At 50.8% G+C, this 5,266-nt stretch overlaps 1 pseudogene; it reads right to left on the bottom strand.

Annotated features, from left to right (window-relative positions):
* Positions 1-412: 412 nt before the first annotated feature.
* Positions 413-5,050, bottom strand: LOC147982872 (uncharacterized; annotated as a pseudogene).
* Positions 5,051-5,266: the final 216 nt, after the last annotated feature.

The raw sequence follows: 5,266 nt of genomic DNA, 5'->3' as shown, positions 1-5,266 counted from the left end.
GTACTGCAACCCTCAAGAATTCCTAGCATGAGGTTTGTCCATCACTTTTGGCTCACTTATTAATCTACTCATCCTATGTCAATATCCACATGCTATGTCATCTGATGTTCCTGAATCATTGTAGTTTAGGCACCATACAAGATTGTTAGTTCAATGTGCTTTATATCCTAGTTATACTACTGCAGGAAAGGAGGATCATCATACACATATATATGTATAGCAATTGCAGGAGCTTCATCATTTTTAGTAACAACAATACATATATAGCAATTGGAAGCAAACAGATGTACACATCAGATAGAAATGTAGTGCTGAAAGTTTAATGCTTACAAAAGACTTGCTGAAATAGTGAAAAATATGGAGTCACCGAGCTGGCTAAGAAACTCCCAAAGTCCACTAGCAAATCCAAGATCTAATCCTGTTACACACATCATAACAATTTAAGATAATTAGGATAAGGATAGTAGAAAATGAAAAAGAAAGAGCTCAAAAAACAATCACAACAGAAAAATAATAAAAACCTAGTCCTAGAAGAAAATAAATCCTAAAAGAAAAGAAATCCTAAAATCTGGAGCAATTCCTAGCAGTAGTAGTCCAACTAGATGGCCACCACTACTACTCCTATATCTGTTTAGCATCATCAATACAGGCTTTGTACACACACGCACACAAAGTCCATACGGCTTTGTACACACACGCACACAAAGCACACGGCCATGGCCATGGCCATGACCGCCAGTAGCTGCAGCGCTAGCAACATTAGCAAGCAGCGGCCACGGCACAACTAGCAACAGGCGGCGGCAATAGAGTAGCAGCGGTGACGGGCGCAGGTGACTGCAGGAGGACGCGGGGGCGGAGCGAGCTCGGGTCAGGCGGGCAGCAGCGTCTACGGCGATGGATCCACGCGAAGGAAGAAGGCGATCGACGGATGGGCTCACAGGGGGGGCGTAGGCGAACTCGGCGAGGTCGGGGGCGGTCGAGGCGGCGCGGATCGAGGCGAAATCGGCGACGGCAGAAGGAAGAAGACGATCTCGATCCCGTCGTTCGGTGGTGCCCTGGCTTGATCTGGACTTGTAGACGACGTGGAAGACGACGGGGAAGCCGGGGGACACACTATCTTGGCGTGGGGACGACGGTGGCCGCGACAATGACGACGGCGAGCGCGGTCACCGCACGAGCTCTCGCGCTCGAGTACGAGCCGAGGAGGAGGCGGCTCGATGGGGAAAGAGGGGGAATCGGGCGAGGGGTGGTCTCTCTGGAGGCGGCGGGGGTGTGGAGTCCGGCGAGGGTCGGGGCGGCAGGGGGGCGCGGGGGCGTCGGGGGTGGAGTCTGGTGAGGGTCGGGGCGGCGGCGTCATGGGTCGGGGCAGCACGCGGGTGGATCTGGTGGCGATGGAGAGAGGGTCGAAGGGGATCTGGCGAGGGAGAGGGAGGATAGCTAGGGGGAAGCTTACTAATGGCGCACCACACCTTGGTGCGCCATTAGAAATCTTTTTTTAGATAGCAATGGCGCACCCCACAGCGGTGCGCCATTAGAAATCTTTTTTTTAGATAGCAGTGGCGCACCCCGCAACGGTGCGCCATTAGAATGTTTTTTATTACAGTTCGAGCACAGGTTATATTGCACCTAACCCAATCCACATCAGAACCCGCCCACTAGCCTGATTGGTCAGCACGTAGCACACACACCAGGAGGTCCTGGGTTCGATTGCCAGGCTCCGCAATATTTGTTTTTTGCATTTTAAATGTTGTTTGATATTTATTTGTGTTTAAATATGTTCAAACTTGTTTAAATCATAACAGTAATATTTTTTATAAAAACAGTAATAATTTTTTAAAAAATATGTTCAAATTTGTTACTTCAAAATATCATCGGCGGCGGCGGTGGAGCGGGGGAGGGTGCGGGGGGTGCCCGTTGGCGGCGGTGGAGCGGGGGAGGGTGCGGGGGACCGGGTGCTCGTCGGCGGCGGTGGAGGGGGATCGAGATCGAGTGTCCTCATGAATTCAAAAAGTGCCCGTGAAATTTAAAAATATTCATGATATCAAAAAGTGCCCATGAAATACAATCGAGAAATGAAGACTACGATTTAAATACAATCGATCTTAGCTAGCTATTTGTTCACAATCTTTTTGCCCTTCTTTTTCGCAAATGGAGTTCTTCTGTGGAACGGACGTCCTTTAGGTAGGGTGGTCCTGCTTCTTCTTGTGGTGTGTGCTGCTACTTCATCGTCATCGTCATGTTCGATCTTTGGGTCTCCGTACTTGTCGAAGCCTTGCTCATTGGCTACTCCATCCATTCTAATGATCTTCCTTTTGCCTCTCCTCACGACAACACGATTGGGCTTTGACGGGTCGGTAATGAAGAAGCATTGGTCCACTTGGGAAGCCAGTACCCATGGCTCATTTTTCGCAGTGACGTTTGCGCCCGCGGTCTTGGATTTGGCTTCGGGTATAACCATGGTGGTGAAATACCGGTCTTCTTTTAGGACGCTCTTGGCCCATCTGACACGGAACATCAGGACCTTGTCTCCAGCGTAGCTCAGCTCCCAGATCCCCTCGATCCTTCCGTAGTATCTGTCCTTGTCGTTACCGGTGTAGGATTCCATCGTTACCCCGGAGTTCTGATAACCATCGCTCTTCATGTCCTTGTTCTCGGTGTAGAATGTGTAGCCGTTGATATCGTACGCCTCATAGGTCATCAGGTTGTGCTCGGCGCCCTGTGACAAGGCGAATATGAGTTGTTCTTCCGCGGAAGAATCCTCATGTAAAGGGTACGACAGAAGCTTCTACTTGAACCAACGCGTGAAACATGAGTTGTGCTCTTTGATTATATCTCCGTCCGTCCTCTGTCGGCCTCGGTCATTGTACGTCTTCTCAATAAAGGTTTTGTGCTCTACCACCCAAGGATCGACCACGTCTATGTGTTGTAGCGTGACTAGGTTTGCTCTTTCAAAGTCGGCGAGTCGACCCTCGAAGTCGACATGCATTTCGCGACGACCCTCACGGTGACCCCATCCAGCGAGCCTGCCGAGGTGCCTGTTGACAGGCAGACCAACGGGGTTCTCGATGCCTAGATAATTCGTGCAGTAGGAGATGCACTCTTCGGTCAGAAAGCCCCTGGCTATACTTCCCTCTGGACGTGACATGTTGCGAACGTATCCTTTGATGACACCATTCATCCTTTCGAACGGCATCATGTTGTGCAGGAACATCGGCCCGAGTTGGATGATATCCTCCACGATATGGACCAGCAGATGCACCATAACGTCGAAGAATGCGGGCGAGATGTACATCTCAAGCTCGCATAGTATCACCACGATCTCTTCCTGTAGCCTTCTGAGTTGCCTCACGCCAATCGACTTCCGAGAGATGACGTCGAAAAAGTTGCATAGGCCAAATAGCGTTTCACGGACGTGCGCGTCCATGATCCCACTGATTGCAACTGGAAGTATCTGCGTCATCAGCACGTGACCGTCGTGAGACTTCATCCCGCTGAACTTCTGCTTCGCTGGGTCTAGGTATCTGCTTATCTTCCCCGCGTAACCGTAAGGAAGTTTTACTCCTACGAGGCAGGTGAAAAACTGCTCGATCTCCTCCTGACTTAGAGTGAAGCACGCGGGAGGGTAGTCACTTCTGGTCTTCTTTGCCTTTTTGCCTTTGCGACGAGTTTCTGTGTCCTGCTTCGCCTCATCATCATCATCATTAGCGTGAAGCTCCTGCCTGATGCCCATTGATTTCAAGTCTACCCTTGCTTTCGGCCCATCTTTGGTCCTCTCTGGCATGTTGAGCAGGGTACCAAGCAGACTCTCGCACACGTTCTTCGTGATATGCATGGCATCAAGGCTGTGAGGCACATTGTGGATCTTCCAGTACGGCAAATCCCAGAAAACAGACCTCGTTTTCCATACCTTCAGCAGCGGCTCTGGCGCCTTTCGCTTCTTTCCAGGCTCTGGCGGCTTTTGCTTCTTTCCCGGCAGTGGGCAATCTTTCCAATTCTTCAACAGCTCGTCTATTTCCTCGCCGCTCCTCGTACGCGGGCATTTTCGGGGTTCGGTTTCACCATCGAACAGATCCTTGCGTTTCCTCCACGGGTCATCATCGCAAAGCCACCTTCGATGTCCCATGAACACGGTTTTCGAAGACCCGGGATCTCTATCTAGCTGGCGATACGTTGTGTCATCCATGCACCTTACGCATCCAGAAAATCCGTGGACTACCTACCCCGCGAGATATCCGTAACCAAGATAGTCGTGCACCGTCGTGAGCAGTGCGGCTCTCATAGGGAAATATTCTTTCTCTGCGGCGTCCCACGTATTGGCTGGCATTTTCCACAGCGTGTCTAGCTCCTCTTTCAGCAGCCCCTGATACAGATTGATGTCGTTCCATGGTTGTTTCGGCCCTTCAATTAGCATACTCATGTGAATGTACTTCCTCTTCATGCACAACCAGGGGGGAAGGTTGTACATCCACACAAACACAGGCGAGGTGCTATGTGTGCTTCTCTGGCTGCCAAACGGATTGACTCCATCAGTGCTCGCGCCCAGCACGATGTTCCTTGGATCCTTCCCAAATTCTGGGTATTCGAAGTTCAACGCTTGCCACTGGCTCGCATCCTTAGGGTGACTCAGCATCTTGTCTTTTTTATTTATCTCTGGATGATTTCTGTCATCTTCCCGCTTCTTCTCCTCCCTATCCGCGTGCCAACGCAGGAGCTTTGCTACCTTAGGTTCCGCGAAATACCGCTGCAGACGAGGAGTGATCGGAAAGTACCACACCGATTTTCGAGGAGCTTTCTTCCTCTTCTTGTATCGAGTGACGCCGCACACCGGACACATGGTAGACTCCGCATGCTCGTCCCGATGAATGATGCAATTGTCCATGCACACATGGTATTTCACGTGCGGTAAATCCAGAGGACACACAATTTTCTTCGCCTCCTCGAAACTGGTCGGGCACTTGTTCCCCTTGGGAAGACGTTCGTGCCAGAATGACATGTTCTCGTCAAAGCATGCGTCGGTCATTTTGTGTTTTACCTTCATCTCCAGAGCCATGAGCGTTACTTTCAGGCAGGTATCCTCGGGCCTGCATCCTTCATACAATGGAGTAACCGCGTCTATCTCCAGTTGATCCAGCTTGGCTTTCTCTCGGGCGGCAGCTCTTGCGTTATCCGCCTGCTTGAGAAGCAGCTCTTGAATATGAGGGTCCTGCACCCAGCCTCCATCGTCGTCTGCTCCGGCATCTTCATCTTCATGATCATGCCCTTCGTC

This window comes from Triticum urartu, chromosome 2A (genome assembly GCF_056163025.1).
Source record: "Triticum urartu cultivar PI428250 chromosome 2A, HENAU_Tu73, whole genome shotgun sequence".
Classification (NCBI taxonomy): domain Eukaryota; kingdom Viridiplantae; phylum Streptophyta; class Magnoliopsida; order Poales; family Poaceae; genus Triticum; species Triticum urartu.
Note: the sequence above shows the minus strand (reverse complement) of the source record. Positions and strands in the feature narration are given on the sequence as shown.